The sequence below is a fragment of the Anarhichas minor genome, unplaced genomic scaffold (genome assembly GCF_050575085.1).
Source record: "Anarhichas minor isolate MPS153535 unplaced genomic scaffold, ASM5057508v1 ptg000017l, whole genome shotgun sequence".
NCBI lineage: Eukaryota > Metazoa > Chordata > Actinopteri > Perciformes > Anarhichadidae > Anarhichas > Anarhichas minor.
The window spans coordinates 5933275-5954090 of NW_027466463.1; the positions used below are offsets into that span (position 1 = coordinate 5933275).

At 38.3% G+C, this 20816-nt stretch overlaps 1 pseudogene; it reads right to left on the reverse strand.

Annotated features, from left to right (window-relative positions):
- Positions 1-356: 356 nt before the first annotated feature.
- LOC142951508 (ADP-ribosylhydrolase ARH1-like) lies at positions 357-9133 on the reverse strand (annotated as a pseudogene).
- Positions 9134-20816: the final 11683 nt, after the last annotated feature.

Sequence of the window (20816 nt, forward strand, 5' to 3'; positions counted from 1 at the left end):
CAATGTAACAGAGACACAAATGAAAGGATAGGACATCAGCGATAAAGAAGACATTTTGTTTTAATTCCAGATGTTCCTGGCATCTGTGTTGACCACATGGTCTTTGCGTGTTTGTAATCTATAGTATTAATAGCAGCTCCACCTCTATCTCTAATAGTTAGTTTAACTACTGCAGCTTGCAGCCATTAACATGGCAGGACGAGGTTTCATTCTCAGAAGAACAAGAAGTGGATAATTAACAAAAAAAGTTCAAGATGATGTAACATTCAAATCTGACCGTACAAATACGTTTGTCAATGTGACAATGAAACAAGTGTCACCAGAATGTTTGTTTGACAGTGCGGACTCACCCGTGAATCAATTTGCTGCACAAACTCAGCAGATGTCTCTCCAACACTTCCGTTCTTGGACTTGAAGATTGTGACAAAGTGCGGTGTTGTGTAGTGGTCCACAGCATCAAAAAAGTCATTCTGCAGGTTTGTGGTGGCTCCAGTTGAACTCTGCAAACACCTAGAACACACAGAAAAAATACATACAGTGAGTAAATCAGCTTGGACCAATGTGGACATTTTTGAAAACCATTCTGCAAACAAAAACACCGTCACAACTGTTGACATCACTGCAATTGCCAAATTTAATCAATAGCATACTGCTATTTAGTCACCAGGCTGAGTGACAGGATGTATGTATTGATTGAAAATTGATTTTGATTTAACTTTTGCTACAGCGAGCTAGTCTATTAATTCTAATAAAATTGTAGCATTAACGCTTTGTCAAAAACTGCTCTACCGCTGATTATAACTCCTTAAGCCTAAATATCCTCCAAATTATAGGCTACTGGCATCTCACCTTTAGTGAACCGGCATCCCGTGTTGACGAAGCAGCTCTTCAAGAGCCCTCAGGCAGTTACCATGAGCACTTCTTCTGAAAAGGACAAAGAATGTTTAAGTTAAAAGGAAGTTGTATTTGTACTTACTTGTTGTTATTTAGAGACAAATCCCTTGATAAATGCATGCTTTACCGGCATCACAGGAAAATACTTGTTTTTTTTGTGTATATATATACACACATACGTGTATATATGTATACACATACGTGTATATATGTATACATGTACATACGTGTATATATATGTATACACATACGTGTATATATGTATACGTGTATATACGTATACGTATACACACATACGTGTATATACGTATACGTATACACACATACGTGTATATACACATATACATATACACGTATATATATATACACGTATATATATATATACACGTATATATATATACACGTATATATATATACACGTATATATATATACACGTATATATATATACACGTATATATATACGTATGTATATATACACGTATATATACACGTATATACACACGTATATACACGTATATACACACGTATATACACGTATATATACACGTGTATATACACGTATATACACACGTATATACACGTATATACACACGTATATACACGTATATATACACGTGTATATACACGTATATATATACACGTATATACACGTATATACACGTATATATACACGTGTATACACACGTGTATACACACGTATATATATATATACACGTGTATACACACGTATATATATATACGTATATACACGTGTATATATATATATACACGTATATATACACGTGTGTATATACACGTGTATATACACGTGTATATACACGTATATATACACGTGTGTATATACACGTGTATATACACGTATATATACACGTGTATATACACGTGTATATACACGTATATATACACGTGTATATACACGTGTATATACACGTATATATACACGTGTATATACACGTGTATATACACGTATATATACACGTGTATATACACGTATATATACACTTGTATATACACGTATATACACACGTGTATATACACGTGTATATACACACGTATATATACACGTGTATATATACACGTATATATATACACGTATATATATATATATATATATACACGTATATATATATATATACACGTATATATATATATATATACGTATATATACACGTATATATATACGTATATATACACGTATATATATACGTATATACACGTATATATATACGTATATACACGTATATATACATATATACACGTATATATACATATATACACGTATATATACGTATATACACGTATATACACGTATATATATATATATACACGTATATATATATATATATACACGTATATATATATATATATACACGTATATATATATATATATACACGTATATATATATATATACACGTATATATATATATATACACGTATATATATATATATACACACGTATATATATATATATATACACGTATATATATATATATACACGTATATATATATATATACACGTATATATATATATATACACACGTATATATATATATATATACACACGTATATATATATATATATATATATATATATACGTGTATATATATATATATATATATATACACGTGTATATATATATATATATATACACACGTGTATATATATATATATATATACACGTATATATATACGTATATATATATATATATATATACACGTGTATATATATATATATATATACACACGTGTATATATATGTATATATATACACGTATATATATACACACGTATATATATATATATATATACACACGTGTATATATATGTATATATATACACGTATATATATACACACGTATATATATATATATATATACACACGTGTATATATATATATATATATACACACGTGTATATATATATATATATATATATACACACGTGTATATATATATATATATATATACACACGTGTATATATATATATATATATATACACACGTGTATATATATATATATATATACACACACGTGTATATATATATATATATATACACACACGTGTATATATATATATATATACACACACGTGTATATATATATATATATATATACACACGTGTATATATATATATATATATATACGTATATATATATATATATATATACACACGTATATATATATATATATATATATGTATATATGTATATATATGTATATGTTTATATGTATATGTATATATATATATATATGTATATATGTATACATGTATATATGTATATATATGTGTATATATGTATATATATGTATGTATATATATATATATGTGTATGTATGTATATATGTGTATGTATATATATATGTATGTATATATATGTATGTATGTATATATATGTATACATACATATACATATATATATATACATATATATACATATATACATATACATACACATATATATACATACATACACATATATATATATATACATACTCACACACACGTGTATTATTTTAAAACGAAAAGTAAGAAACATATGTATGAATTTTACATTGTCTTCAGGAGCAATATTTTATAATAAAAATGAGTTCTGTGCGGTTGAACTAAACCAAACCAGTGAAATTGAGACTGTAACAGGTTAATAGAAGTTTGCTGATGTAGCAAATCTGACTACAGCATGACAACATAACAAAGCCTGATTTCAGCAGCTCATACCACTGCCACTTGTCACAGAAGTAGTCCCGGTCTCTCTCGGCCTCCTCCACGGCGTAGCCTCGACCCTGAACAAAGCTCTTTGCTATTGGACAGGCCTCGTTCAACAGGCCTAGACCCCAGGCCGTTATTGGCCTGCGCTGGACCGTATGCCGTGAAAAGGGCCGATGCTACGGCTCCCAGGAAACCAGTGGGGTGAGGATGGGTCATCCTGCCCGTCTCTACTGCAACAGCCACCAGCGACAACAGCTGGTCAGGCTTCGGATACCTGATGGGGAAAAAGTATTTACGTCCTTATTGGCTTTTATTATGTTGTTATGATATATGTAGCTGAAGGTTTCACCATAAACCTAATGAGGTCCATCATATAGAAGATAAATACGTTTTCTGTGTTAGTATTCTGTTGGGATTAAAAACTTCTGTTTACAGTAATTACCTCTTTTCATGCTTTAACTGACTCCACATTGTTGTTGTTTTTACTGGTTCTGGCTAACGCTTTTACCCTGGAACTCTGTTTATGTTATTTTCTGCTTAGTGATCAAAGACTGTACACATATTCCACTGCTGCATTTATTATAAATTACTTTGGATAAAAGCAGCAGCTGTGTGCCTCAACTGTAAATGTGTTTGTGAAATGTTTAATGTCATGTTTTCTTTGTGTCCTTGGGTGACCAAACCAAGTTGCACTATGCATTTTTAATAATGCTACTCCACTGACATTTCATTTTGCTTTATCATCCTAACCTTTTCCAGAACCTGCCTGAATATTTCTCTCTTTCTGCAATTTAAATTGAACAATTTAAAAGCTGATGACTACCATCCAATTCCGGATTAATTCCTCTTTACAACCAAATGTGACGAGTTTAGAGCTTAAACGATTAGTGGAATCATTGCTTAGTTGATCTACATTATATTAATCGCAACTATTTTGTTGACTGATTAATTGTTTAAATCACGTTTTGAGCAACAATGTCAAACACTCTCAGATTCTCCAACCTAAAGATGAGCTTGTTTTTGATCTGGGAAACTGGGATGGACATTTTTCCCTACACTTAATTCATAGATCAAATAATCAGAAGATCAATCGATTGAAAATAATCATCAGATCATTGTAGATCCCAAAAACCAGAGTGAGGAAATGTATTCACTTACTCATCGTATTTCAGAGACAGTAAGTCAGGAGTTATTTTGGACTCTGACCTTAACTTTGAAAGTCATGTCAGTAACTCTCTCACTTTAAAAACAAATCAATAATTGGGAGGATTTATATATCAAGCCATTTCTTTTAAGAAACTTGTTTCGACATAGTATAGTATGTCGAAACAAGTCATAGTAAATGTAGTTCATGTTACCAACTACCAAGGAGGGCTACTGTAATGCTCCCTAACCCCAAACATAAAACTGTAGTTACTGTCTGTGTCTGAGAGGTGGATCCGGGTTCTTTGCTTTTTTTGGGTGGAAGGGTGTTTTACACGTGCCTTTTGATGTAACACACATTGAGTTTACTTATTAATAAATTTGCTTCATGAATAAAATGTCCTTGCATATTACTATAAATATCAAGTATGTCCCAAACTAAAACTAAACCCTACAGATTTCAGGAGACAAATGAAAGTCCAAAGACAACAGAGAGGTGCTTAGATTTGCTGGATCAGCTGCCATTTAAAAGATATGAATTGAACATATCTCCTTTTCCCTCGCTTAGTCATCAAGTTGCCCTCTACCTGCTCGAGAAGGCAATACCGCAATATAATTGACAATTAAAAAATAATAACCATGGAGGAGAGAACATTGAAACTGGAATGCATAAGGATAAGACTGTTATTGTATTTATATTCTAAGGATTTTGATTGATTGAATAATTTAATAGCACATCAAAAATAACAATAATATAAATAATAAAAGAATATGCATTGGAAAAAGCCTAAAATGCTCTCACGGGTCTACTCCAGTTTTGATTAAAACGATCAAATCAAATAAACTTAAGTGATTAAAAAATATTTTTATTAAAAATTGTAAACAGTGACAGGGATCTGAGCAGTTTACTATTGTCCCACATGTTGCAATATATACACTAGACATTTATAAATGGACATATTAATAATACACATTTGATAATATTGTGTAAATAATCGAGCGCCTCTTAATTTATTTTATACGAACAGTTATGGTTACAGACTCTCTCTCCACCTCCCTACACTCATATTGTATTTAGAGTGTAACTCATTCGCCAAGAAATAGACAAAACGCTCAATAAACAAAGTGTAATATGAATTTCGCTGACAGCATTATTATGATTATATTTCAGGATATTGCAATAATGTTTTTATCGTTAATTCTTTTGGCCACAATAATCACAGGTGTAGATAGTTTTTCGTATACAAGAACACCTAAAAAATGGGTCCTAGAGACTTATGTGCTGGGTACGTGATGGGACAACCGTCCTACCTGAGACCAATGCACATGGACCTCATGGCTGCTCCACAGCCCGTCCCCTCTGGATTCTAGGGCACTCTGTAGCCCCCTTCCTCTCCAGGCTTCAGCTGGGAGACTCCTTTAAGGGCAAATGAGAGTAAGTCCGATCTCTGCCATGACTACAAATAAATGAGATATGATTATAAAATTAACTTTGTGTCACCCAAAATGCTTGAAGGCCCTGGTTTCCTCCCATCCATGTCTTTCATACCCTCCACATATCGAGCAGCCGCCTCATGCATGAGTTCCTCCCCCGCCTTTCCTACGAGGTAGACAACGCAGAGCCAACTTGTTCAAACTGCAAAATGTTGTCCTTATTAACTTTTTAAAGATGAAAGGGGCCTGCTACCAAGAATGGCTGTTTGCCTTATCACAGCAAAGGTCAAGTTGAATTTCTACCATTTTCATTTCACTTATGCAGAGCCGTAATAGAGCAGCAAATCAAGGCAAGACTGGAAATTAGATTTGACCTTTAGTTATGAGGAGGGTGTGGTGTGTGTGTCCCAGTGAGGGCTCAACAGAACACTGATTATCGAATCCAATAAATTGCTCGTTTGAAATGAAAATAGCAACGGAGTGACAGAAACTGGATAGAGAAAATAGTTTCAATGTCCTTTTAACCTCACCAGTGGCCAGTCCTTCAGCCGGTGCCAGATGCTGAACTGTGTCGTTGCTCACCGGCCGGTCAGGGAGCTCGGCCTTGATGTTCTTCAGACCACCAAGCTCTTTGAGCTCCTGCAAGGAGAGAAAGGGCAAGGGCAGACATTTTAGGGTAACACCACCTTCAGTAGTGCTTTAGTTTTATCACAACCGTAGCCCCTCCTTTCATATTGGTCCTGCACTGACCTGATGAATAGCTGGTCCCGACTCATTGTACTCCCAGAGCTGGTTCCTGTATCCCAGAGCATCACCAACACCACTTAGCAACATGGCTGCTTTATAGTGCTCCACTGTAGCCGAGCTAATGGGACAAAAGAGAACAAACAAATGTATGTATGCCACTGAGCCATAAGGAAACTAAGCAACTCCAGGGAAACTATAAAACCAGAAAATTGCAAATGTAGATGCTCTTTTTAACAGTCCAATTTTCACTGTAACAGTACTGAGGAGAAGATGTTTTATGAGTTTTTAATCAAGATCATTTCGTCTGTCTGAGTAATTTCAACTGAAGCGGTGTTGCACATTTAAATGTTTATATTTGATTTGTAGAAAAACACCAGTAACATCACCAGCGTTATCTGTTTCTATTGATAATAATGCAAATAAAAAACACTGTGCTAAGTGAATACTTCAAAATAATATTACAACAAATAAATGATATATAAACACACACACACACACACACACATGCATGAAGACATCCTTTTCTGACCATTTATGTAACATTCAAACATCGACATGTCAACGAGTCATCTTAGACATTACGTTACTCTCTGGCTTGATTTGAGAATACTTTCAGTAAAATGTTGCACTTGCTGCAGGAAGTCTCCATGCTGTGGTCAGTGGAAGTCTCACCGGTCCATTGCATAGTGTCAATGTACATGTTGAGGTTTAAAACAAAGGATGTGAGAGCCTGCAGGCCGCAGGTACTTTTCTGCTGCGAGCTTCTTACTGCGCATCAGAAAAATGAGCTGGATCCGGTTCAAAATTAAAAACAATATTTAATGTACTACACAAAGTTCACTTACAAACTGAATTAACTATCAATAGTAATATTTCATGAAATAGAGGCCCCATCCGCACCACACGACAGACTGGTGTGTCCGCCTCATGGTCCAGATGAGGTCTGATTATCTCCGGGGATTCAGTTTCTTTGTCTCTCCAAAGTCTCTGAAATGTCTCATATTACACATTCCTTAGCCCATCGATCAGCTCAGTGATTGGCTGAACCCTTCGGACTTCAGTCGGCCACTTCCTTGACCAATTCACCCCCCTTCTTGAAGGCTGTGCTCAGAAAGTCTTCAGCAACATCCCCCTCTCTCTGACTTAATGGCAGTGTCATAAATTCTCTGGTTTCTCTCACAGTGCACAACAAATTCAGTAACTCTCCCTTTAGTTTAAACCTTCTACAAGTAAACATATTGTAACACATAATATCCATCGCTAGGAGCGCTTTAAAACTTAAATTCCTCACATACAGATCCACTGGTGCCTGTTACGTGCTTTCTGAAACAGCATGGACTTTCTTGGGCTTGTATTTTGATGGCCGATACTGTGTTTTTGTCCTACACATATTAGCAAAGTGGTTGGGCTTTTTGCATTTGTTACACTGACGTCCTTTTGCGGGGCATTGCTCCGTGCGACCGTGTTCTCTTCCTGCTAACTGCATGAACAGACTGGCTAGCTGTATTAGCGGCGGGGCAACCCATAGTCTTTAGCTGCTGTTGTGATAGCTCGTGTGAGCTGCAATGTCGATCGCTTTCTCGAGCGTTAGATCTGGACCGTGACAGAGTAGTTTTTCCCGGACTCTTGGAGAGTTTGTACCGAAAACGATCCTGTCTCTAATCATCTCATCACCGTTAGAGTAGTTGCAGTCTTTTACTAGCAGCTTTAGCTCAGTCACAAACTGGTCGAAATTTTCACAATCCTTCTGTATCTTTTCGTCAAATTTATATCGCGCGAAAATGGGGTTAGCTTTGGGCGTTACAAATACTTCAAACTTCGCATAGTACATTTGGAGTACCTTCCTCTCATCTGCCGTGAGGGTCCATGTATTATATACATCTCTGCCTTTTTCACCGATCCACAGGAGTAGATAGCTGCACTTTTCTTCCTCCTCTTTAGCGCTCAGCGGGCCGGAGAACATTAGCTCCACATGCTGGCGAAACTTTCTCCATGCGTCGGGCAGGTTAGATGAATCCCAATCCACCTGTGGCGTGGGGACGCCTGTGTTCTCCATCTTCCGTCGTCAGGTCGAAGTGAAAACCAAGCTATTCTGACACCATGTAATATTCTGTTTCTACTGACATTTAAGTGTCTAAGTAAAACGAATGATACCAGTTTGTCTCATAGGGCGCGGTGGGCGTCCATCTTTGTTTGTATCGTTCATTGAACCGGAAGTATCCAAGATACTACATTTCCGGTTCATTGAACCGGAAGTATCCAAGATACTACATATCAAAGCACACCCATGCCGTTCTAGAACGGCATGGGTGTGCTTTGATCTGTGACGTCACAGATCAAAGCACAGATCAGCATAGCTCAGTACTCAAAGCCCACATTTACATTACAGTACATTACAGTCATTTAGCAGACGCTTTTATCCAAAGCAACTTACAATAAGTGTATTCAACCGGTTTTCGAGAGAACTAGTCACCAGAAGTAATAAGTGCATGTCCTTTCCTCAAACAAGCATCTAAGAGCATAAACCAGAGCCAACGTACAGTGCAGAAACAAACGAATGCAATAAGTGCCACAAACGATAAGTGCAATAAGCTAATAGGCCTATGAATACAATACATTACAATACAATACAATACAATACTCCGAACATATTTTTGTTAGGAGACAAACTGTATATTTGTGGTAGTATATTTGTGTCATCTAATTCCCCCCTGGGGTTGAATAAAGTTTATAACTATCTATCTAGTAGTAGTAGTACAGACCAGTAGTTGAAATGGACGAAACAGGAGACGGATCTCAAAACTTAAATGTAAATGCACGTTATAGAAGAAATGATAATCATGTCATGCTTCTTGACCTTCACTACCCCGGATTCATCTTTCCTCCTACTCCAACAGGAGATCGAAATTATGTTGGAGCCCAGGGCTTTGTGGAATTTGTCAACAATGATGGAATACCGGATCACCCCCCCGTCTATTTGTTTTATGACCGGTCCAGGTTTACGGCCGAAGAACTAATTGCGATCGATGAACTCATACGCGATGGCAGGGACCCAGCCAACCAATATGATTTCAATGACAACATGAATAATATTGTCAACATTGACAACAATGACGGCATCAACAACGAAAATGTAGATGACAACGCTTACAATCGCAATCTTGATAACAATAATGAATATGCGGAAGTGGCTGGTCCATACAATAAATGGGAAGAAATCAGATGGTGGGATGAGTCTGCTGAAAGCGACACCGACACCGACTTTGACGAGGAAACTGAAACTAGTCCAATCGAACACGCTAAAGTTCCTGAAGACGATCCTCTGCCTGGTCCATCCAAGAAACGGAAGAGAAAGACTAACAGAGTAGAAGAGGACAGGAGCAGCAAAAAAAGCAGACTGTGGGATGAGTCTGCTGAAAGCAGCACCGACTTCAACAAGGAAACTGAAACTAGTCCAATCGAACACGCTAAAGTTCCTGAAGTCGATCCTCTGCCTAGTCCATCCAAGAGACGGAAGAGAATGACTATCACAGTAGAAGAGGAGATGAGCAGGGAAATAAGCAGATGGTGGGATGAGTCTGCTGAAAGCGACACCGACTTCAACAAGGAAACTGAAACTAGTCCAATCGAACACGTTAAAGTTCCTGAAGTCGATCCTCTGCCTAGTCCATCCAAGAGACGGAAGAGAAAGACTATCACAGTAGAAGAGGAGAGGAGCAGCGAAAAAAGCAGATGGTGGGATGAGTCTGCTGAAAGCGACACCGACTTCAACAAGGAAACTGAAACTAGTCCAATCGAACACGCTAAAGTTCCTGAAGTCGATCCTCTGCCTAGTCCATCCAAGAGACGGAAGAGAATGACTATCACAGTAGAAGAGGAGATGAGCAGCGAAAAAAGCAGATGGTGGGATGAGTCTGCTGAAAGCGACACCGACTTCAACAAGGAAACTGAAACTAGTCCAATCGAACACGCTAAAGTTCCTGAAGTCGATCCTCTGCCTAGTCCATTCAAGAGACGGAAGAGAATGACTATCACATCAGAAGAGGAGATGAGCAGGGAAATAAGCAGATGGTGGGATGAGTCTGCTGAAAGCGACACCGACTTCGACGAGGAAACTGAAACGAGTCCAATCGAACACGCTAAAGTTCCTGAAGTCGATCCTCTGCCTGGTCCATCCAAGAAACGGAAGAGAAAGACTAACAGCGTAGAAGAGGAGAGGAGCTGCAAAAAAGTCAGATGGTGGGATGAGTCTGCTGAAAGCGACACCGACTTCAACAAGGAAACTGAAACTAGTCCAATCGAACACGCTAAAGTTCCTGAAGTCGATCCTCTGCCTAGTCCATCCAAGAGACAGAAGAGAATGACTATCACAGTAGAAGAGGAGATGAGCAGGGAAATAAGCAGATGGTGGGATGAGTCTGCTGAAAGCGACACCGACTTCAACAAGGAAACTGAAACTAGTCCAATCGAACACGCTAAAGTTCCTGAAGACGATCCTCTGCCTGGTCCATCCAAGAAACGGAAGAGAAAGACTAACAGAGTAGAAGAGGAGAGGAGCTGCAAAAAAAGCAGACGGGGGGATGAGTCTGCTGAAAGCAGCACCGACTTCAACAAGGAAACTGAAACTAGTCCAATCGAACACGCTAAAGTTCCTGAAGACGATCCTCTGCCTGGTCCATCCAAGAAACGGAAGAGAAAGACTATCAGAGTAGAAGAGGACAGATAGTTATATGGACTGAGTGAGTCAGACAGACAGTTTTAAGGAAGGAAGTAACCTCTTGAACACTAGCCCTATTTTTAGGCCTCTGCTCGAAAATTGCATACCCATACCAAAGAGAGCGTATTTCTGCAACTACAAGGTCTATTTTAATAATTTTTTGATTGTATAATACAGGTAACACTTGTGAGATGTGCTGATATGTGTATATGTTACTGGTTAATAACAAATACACATATGGCACAGCTCAAATTGAAAATGTTTCAGGTTCGCCTGGAAAAAAAGCACTTGTGTCTAAAATATTACTTGAAGTAATGCCTAAAAATATCAATGGCATAGCCACAGTCATAGCACAACAGGTTTTACAGTCTCTAAAACTGATTTGACTCCGATTGAATGAAGCAGGCCAGCATAAACCAAGCAAAGGCATGCAAAATTCTCATTTTTGGAAGCTCATCCGCCATGAACGTATAGTTCCCTTATAGTACGCAGTTTTTTGCCCAAAAAAACGTGGTATTGAGGTAAAACTTATAGATATCTTCTAGATATGATCTTAGTTCATGTATAATTGTGTTTTGCAGTGTGTAAAATGGCTCCCATGATTGTTTCGCCCAGAATCTCTTTGTTGTTTTTATTTTTTTATTTTTATTTTTTATTCGTTTCTTAAAAGTGAATTGTACACATGTGTGTACTCTGTCGCCCCCCCTCTAGTCCCCTTTAAAGGGGGTGGAAAGGGGGTGGAAGTTAGGATTTTATTGTCATATACATATACACATACACGAAATTTGACTTCTGCATTTGACCCATCCCTGCATATAGGGAGCAGTGGGCTGCCAATCATAGGCGCCCGGGGAGCCGGGGGTTCAGTGTATCTATCTGTCTGTCTGTCTATTATCTATCTGTCTATTATCTGTCTGTCTGTCTATTATCTGTCTGTCTATTATCTATCTGTCTGTCTGTCTATTATCTATCTGTCTGTCTGTCTGTCTATTATCTGTCTGTCTGTCTGTCTATTATCTGTCTGTCTATTATCTGTCTGTCTATTATCTGTTATCTGTCTGTCTATTATCTGTCTGTCTATTATCTGTTATCTGTCTGTCTATTATCTGTCTGTCTATTATCTGTTATCTGTCTGTCTATTATCTGTCTGTCTATTATCTGTTATCTGTCTGTCTATTATCTGTCTGTCTATTATCTATTATCTGTCTGTCTGTCTATTATCTGTCTGTCTATTATCTGTCTGTCTATTATCTATTATCTGTCTGTCTGTCTATTATCTGTCTGTCTATTATCTGTCTGTCTATTATCTATTATCTGTCTGTCTATTATCTGTTATCTGTCTGTCTATTATCTGTCTGTCTATTATCTATTATCTGTCTGTCTATTATCTGTTATCTGTCTGTCTATTATCTGTCTGTCTATTATCTATTATCTGTCTGTCTATTATCTGTCTGTCTATTATCTGTCTGTCTATTATCTATTATCTGTCTGTCTATTATCTGTTATCTGTCTATTATCTATTATCTGTCTGTCTATTATCTGTCTGTCTATTATCTATTATCTGTCTGTCTATTATCTATTATCTGTCTGTCTATTATCTGTTATCTGTCTGTCTATTATCTGTCTGTCTATTATCTGTCTGTCTATTATCTATTATCTGTCTGTCTATTATCTAAACAACCGATCAGTGTTGAAATCAACAGGAGAGCTAACGTTAGCAGCACAGTGAACATTTCTATTGTATTTCCTTTTTTATAATAATAATATAATAAATTAACTTAAATTTGAACACATTTTGCAGTATTGTTCTCATATTTTGCCTTTTATTTAAAATGTAAATGAATGTTTAGGTTGAAACGTTGGTGATACAAAGTCATGAGTTTTAGAAACAAACATTTGATTCCCAGCTTTAGTCACGTTGACTTTATGCCCAAAAATAGTCACAAAAACACTCGATTTGTTTGGTTCCAGTTGTTTTTCAGCCATCAGGTGACAAAAAGCAGATGTCACAGATTTTTGTAACTTTAACCACAACATCATGTGCAGCAGCACCATATTTATATTTCAAGGAAGTGAAATATTACAAAATGCTTTCACGCTGTTGTGGAATAGAACTTGACGTTCAGGAGACTTTCTACTGTCAGATTTAAGCCTTTTGAGCTCAGCCTGTGTTTCAGAGTTGCTTTTTATTAACAGACTTTCTTCTGCTCTCAGAATAGTTTTCTCAAGAGGATCAAACGTCTTTGTTTTGATCTCATGTCCTCTGTTTGCCTGCTCATGTCCAGGGTGATGTGTAATAATGTACATATAATAATGTACATTCTTGGATATTAAATAAAGAGTCTGTGCTGTCGGGTTAGAGGTACATGTGTCCCTGTGATTCTGTAGCTTCTCTTCACTAGATTTGAATCTTAACCTCGACCTCATCGCCAACCGAACGGAAACAAAACGAGACTTCTGTCCACGCGTACGTATCACTTGAAACTGAATACTTGTGCTGATAGATCAGATCATTTAAATGGGTATTATCATTGGACTATGATAAAAAATGTGGTTTCACAAAGTAGCATGCAAGGTATCATAATTCATATTATCATTGTATAGTGAGACTTGTTTGATTTGCCTGTGTTGTCAAAGTGTGTTAAATATAAATTGTTTATTTTGATCTGTAGTTCTCACCTTTTTGAATAAACTTTAACGCATTTAATAACTTAAAGACTCGTCTTTCCACCAAACCTTTTATAGCAGCAATAGTATTAATAATACCAGACAAGCAGATGTTTTAAAACATTTCCTCAAAGCCTCTTCAAATTTATTTTCTGTCAGGAGATTACACACACACACACACACACACACACACACACACACACACACACACACACACACCCACGCACACACAGAAAGTTCATCATAATATATCAAAAGTATTTAATGCACGGCGCTCTCATTGAGAACAGCTCTTCTGCTGCAATGCGACGTTTTGACCAGATGTCAGTGTGATGCAGTGATTTTAAGGACATCCCTTAAAACAGACACGACTCATGGAAGATGACAGAGACAGTATCACAGACTGGTTTCATGGCATCTCTAATGTAATATTTATTACCAGATACTATTTAATCAATGACAGTACAGGGCTGTCCTGAAGATCCACTAAAAATCACAATATGGCCGCCTGCAGTTCACAGTAGGCGCAACATTTGTAAAATGTCAAAAATACCATTTTACATGTCATTTGTCTTGCTGCAGATTCCCTGTTCGACATCATATTCTACAGATGTAAAGCCTTTAAACACTGCAGGAGTTTTTTAATTATAATACTATTGAACACCATTATTTGGCAGCGAAAAAGCGACATAAATTTTATTTTACAAACTTTATTACTCTTTTTAACCTTGACAAATGCAGCGCAGACCAGATCCACCCTCTTACCTTTCACAATAAAAACACTACACATATGACGTGCACAGGCGAGTATTTTACTTTTTCGTATAGTTTATTCTTCAAACTCCAATAAACATCCCACCATAATGATTTTCAATAAAATAGAATAACGATGTAAACAATGATCATTCCCTTTTAATATCACACATCATATGCAATCATTGGAATACACACACCACACACCACACACAACTTGTGTGTGTGGTGTGTGTTGTGTCACACAACACACACCACACACCACACACCACACCACACACACCAGAGTTGAGTATGAGAGAGAAACACGATTCATCCGTAATACATTCAGAAAGAGAGCGCAGCACATTTCAACAGCAGCAGGTGTTGCTCACTCACATGTTGGCAGAGAATCTTGTCATTAGGAACGTGTTTGATGGCAACCTACGAGGTACAAACAAGACTTGGTTAGCACTTCCTGACCATAGTGTGTGTGTGTGTGTGTGTGTGTGTGTGTGTGTGTGTGTAACACTTACAGGTAGATTATCTGCTTTGCGGTAGCCAGCAAACACAGATCCACATCCTCCTTTGCCGAGCAGATCCTGCTGCTGGTATTTGGCCTCAAATTCAGCTAAACAGAAAAACAAATATTCCGTTTTATTACATTTGTGAGTAACAGCAACTATATGTTACCTAAATATGAATCCCTCCTACGTTTGTTATATCTAATATAAATTATGATTTTACACTGAACATAATAAAGCCAAACTACTGATGATGGGATACATTTCCAACAGCAGTTTCACATGATCAGCTTACCAGAGTCTTCTAAGGTGGACGCCTCTACATCTTCTCTGACTTTCTCCGTCACTTCTGTCAGGCCACATTCGTCAGAGGTGGTTCGGTCGTCCCTTTTAGCATGCCTTGGCGGGTCAACACGAACGGTGTCATTGCAGGTCCTGATAGTCCGGTTAGGGTTTCCAGATGCTGAACTTTGTTCAGATGTGCTGGTATTGAGATCTACAAATGAGAAAAAAAAGTGGAACATCAGTTTGTTGTGAGCTAATGTCACTAACTGTATGAAACTGTCATCTTTCATCATTTCACAGACTCAGATCACAGTAAGAAAAAGATCTCAACAGCAGGAATCAGGTCTATCTCGAGGTACTAACTCTAAATTAGTGCCTTCTCCTCCCTCCTGAAAAGTCCTTTGGATCATTAACACCATCGAATGCAGATTTATGCCTGGATTTCTCACTTACCTTGATCTCTTTTAAGGGCCGGAGAACCGCAATTCATTGTCTTCTTTGCAGAGTCTTTGTCCATTAAGATATTGAAGAAGTTTCAAACAGGAGAACTGTGCGAGTACCGATCCAATGCTTCACTGAGTGAACTTGCCACTGAGTGTCAAGTGTTCCGGAATTATGCAAATTAGTGTTTATAGTAAATTGTGTATGTTTCGTACTGTTGAGGGAGCGGATGCATAAAGAGAGTGAGACCAGGAAGAAACTGTGATTTATGTTGTCTTCTGCAGCGAATAAATGCTGGAAAGCTACCCTCTGAGTTGTCTCCTTCAATGCCATTCCAAGTCCGTTACATTGAGCTAGGCTAAACACATCCTGACTTAAACCAAACCGACTCTCCTTAAGCTTGTGATAGATACAGTCTTGTGCAACGCAATGTATCATTTTGTAGGCCACCCCAGAAGTTAGCATCACACTGGTTCACCCTACAAAAACCAATGGGATTTTTTCATTGGATTTTTTATTGTTGCAGAAAGTAAGCTCTGCGGTTTATGATAATTTCACGTTCTGTAAAGCCAGATAATCTACACAAATGATCACTACTTTTATGATTTTTGTAGAATAAATGCAGTTGCCAGAAGTAAAACTTTAACGTTAGGCTATAAAACAAACCACACCTAGGGCACGTGACTTCATGTCACCACCACTAAGCTAAAGGCCGACTACTGTTTAGCGTGATGACATTTAGTAGTCTCATTTGGCCACTTGTTAGGTTCGGTCTTTTTTACGACGTATAAGCTACAAAGTTCACGAATGGGGTATTTACTGACATCTTTTTTGTCATAGAATAAGACGTTAAAATCTCTTCGGCAGACCTTATTTCGAGCATCTAACTAAAAATGCGTTCAAATAACCCATTGACTTCAAGAAGAGGGAACTGGAAGAGCAAAGATGCTGACTCATTTCCGAGTTTTGGGTCTTATTCCCGCAGCACTTTATTTGCTTCAATATAGTCTTGAGAAGGTGCCCTCTAGTGGCCATTAGAGAAAACAGAAACAACAGAAGCAACAACAGAAGCCCTGACAAGTCCAGTAACACAAACCTGCGTGTGCGTGTCTTCCCACATGTGAGAGCCTGGGTCGATGACTACCTTGTGTGCTTGGTGAGAGCGGGATGCACCCCTAATGGATGAAACATGAGGGCTGGTAGAGAGGGGGGGAGAGGGGGGAGAGATGGTGCTTCAGACAGCAGTGAGGCGGATATGTAGGAGAGAGGAGCGGCAGCCTGAAGAGTTGCTGAGCCTGGCTGCATATACATCCATCTTACTGACAAGGAGGTGTGACTTACAGCGCCACCTGCTTTCTCTCTCTCTCTCTCTCTCCAATTCTCTTTTTAAGCCTCACCTGGAATGCCAGGAGGACCATTTGGCTGTGGGTCCTTTGAATTTAATCATGTTATTGAGAATTAAAATAACACAATTGTTATATTAAAAAAGTTAAATCTTCCCAAAACACTTCAAGGGGTATTATGCTACTATAGCTCAGTTAGAATACTAACTAATCTGCATCAGCTGTTTCATTTGCTGTCCACAATGGCTCATACAGCAGCTGGCTGTCTTTCACTTTAAAGCTGCTCTAACAATTATTTTTTATATTAACAATAGATCAAATAATTAAGTGAAATATGAAATGGGTAACTTGTAGTAGCAAACACACAGACAATTATCTCCCGACTCTGCAGTTCCTCTCAGTTTTAGCTTCTTTCAGCTCCTTGTTTTGGTTGTACAGCCCTCAACTTTACTGTTTCAGTCTCATCGCGCTATTCAACTTTCCAGCTGCAGCAGTTATCGGTTTTGGGATAAAAAGACAAAAAATGAAAATAAACACGTCTGTATTACCCGTCCAGCTCCAAACAGCAGGCACGCAAAAGTTAGCAACTAGCTGGTGAACATAGTGGATTGCAACTTAAAAGCCCGGTATTTTCCTCAGGAGATGACCGTACAGAGCGAAGACAGTAAATGTTGGACTTGCGTTTTGTCGGGTGGACAGAAACCAAAATCCAAATAAACGCCAAAGCTGCTCCGTGTCTGCGAGGATGTGTAGCTGGCTCAAACATGTCCCTGTCTTGTTTTCGGCTTGTTTCACAAGGCGTACAAGAGATACTGGTGAGGTGTATTGCCGAGGCGGCTGTTACCATTAACTTCCCGTCTTTATGCTAAGCTAGGCTAACAAAATATTGACTCCGGTCTGGACTTAACGCACAGGCAGGAGTTTGACGTGGATCTTCTCATCTCACTCTTGGAAATAAAGCATATTTTGCAGAATGCCGAGCTACTCCTTTAATCACTAAGACAACCACCGTTAATAAATACGGCTTATCCAAAACCAAAATGCACATTGTGAAATGCAAAGAAATGTCCTTTGCTTCCAAAATCACAGCCTCGGCGTGACTGTTGTTTTCGCACAAAGTAGTTCTCAGCTTGTTATTTTGAATGGTAATTGTATTTAATGTTCTAGGGGTGGGGTTTGTGTGGTGTGGCTCTGCTGCTCTTCTACCGGTCCGATAACTATCCTGCCAGGAACTCTGGGATGTGACCTGTAAGCCATCCGGGGGCAGCTTCTGTTTTTAGACCCTCGTCCCTCTGTGAGCTGTGAATGTCAAATACTGACTGTTTAAAGTAATCAATGAAATTGATTTGTGCTGCAGCTGCCTGTAGGAACCATTCTGTTCTTTTGTTACTTCTTGTTTTTGTGATGTATGTTAAACGAGGCTTGCAGATAAAATCTGCTAATGAAGCCCAATGATGTCAAAGCTACTCTAAGTATGTTAGCCAAGAGTGCAATTTGTTTTTGCATCTAATAACAATTAACGCTAAACCAAAAGTATTTGGAGGCATTATACAAAAAGTAACCAACTCCCTTTTACAATGTCATTGCCTGGGCTGTGCTTTAAACACGAAAAGGATTCGTGCGGATTGTTAATCAAGCAGTCCTGACAATAATGGCCTTTGACACATTGACAAGTTCATTGGCAGATGGAGACAAAGGGTCGTCCTTAGAGGTCCTGTAACGGCACCACTCCCTGCCATGGAAGCAGTTCTTACGGTTGTCCCAGTACAATCTCTGTGAACCCATCGGCTACCGGTGTGCTCGAACGTGACGGATTGATACTCCTCAGACAACAAACGGAAACTAGAATTTTCCGATACTAAAATGATGTCCCGTCGTCTACAGATTCTGCATTCATATCGAGATATGTTTATATAAATTAGTCCCAGTATAGCCCTGTCCGACAATCTGGGATTCCATTACTACCTGTTGAAAGTATGTCAATCTAAGCTGTATCTTGTTGGATGAGGTTTCTCGGAAGATAATGGATTTTATATCGCCCTGGCAGAGTGAGTATGTTTGATTTAGATGTCAGTTAGTTTAATCATGTAAGAGGCTGAACTGCCATGAGATTTAGAGTGTTCATAAAACTGCCCAAAGCCATGTCTGAGGTGTCTAGATGAAGGATGTTAGTGGACGCCTGCCAGCCAATGAAAAGGCAAGTATTTTCAATGGCCATAATACGGACATACATATTTGTTAAGGGTGAATTGGAAGCTACTTGGCTCCTTCTAGTGGCAACACTAGAAGGAGCCAAGCAGTACTTTAAATGTACATTTTAAGATAACAAGATCAGTGCTGAAGTAATTCAGGGGACATGATTGATGCTGTGCAATCATGAAGAGGGCAGGTAAAGTATGGATGCAGCTCCCTAGGGCAGCTCCCCCTGTGGGTTCCTCTGGGTATCACGACAGGGTAATGGAGAAAAATCATCTCATCTCTCACTCTCTCTCTCTCGTCACCGCTCACTGGGAGAGAATGCCTTTAGCGGCGAATGAGAGCCGTTGCGAACATAATGAGGCTCCTGGCAAGCACTATAACAGCAGATTTCTATTCAATTTGGCCGTAGCCGTCATCGGCTCAACGTAATGGAGAGTCGGCTCCGTCTGCAGAGTGAGAAAGGTGTTTGCTGGTGGACCCAAATGTGTTCGTCTCTGCTTTGGAATTGCAAACGCAGAGTGGTGATATTACAGCCCGGTATCATGGCAGGTCGTGACCAGGTACACAAATTGTTTTTTTTTTGTTGTCACTCAGGATGGAAACAATACCAATGGAAAGTCTGTTAGGATCCTTTTTCGTGGTGGACACACAAATGAAATGCATCCATGTGACCATGCAACAGTCATATCAAGTGACGTAGTATCAAATATCGATAAAGATCATTTGTATATCGGGTGGGAGGAGAGGTGGATGGGTCCAACAAATAGGACCTCCAAACACGAGACCGTGTTGTGGTTTTGTTGCCTAAAGCTAACGTTTGTGACGGTTTTCCTAAACCTAACTAGCCAACAGGAACAGCTACAGATTTAGTCATCACATGACATCATCGCCACAGCATCTCTCTGCCATTCAGCTTAATGAGCTGCTTTTCAAAATCAAATCAAATCTAAGCTGTATCGGCACAATAATGTTGGATGAGG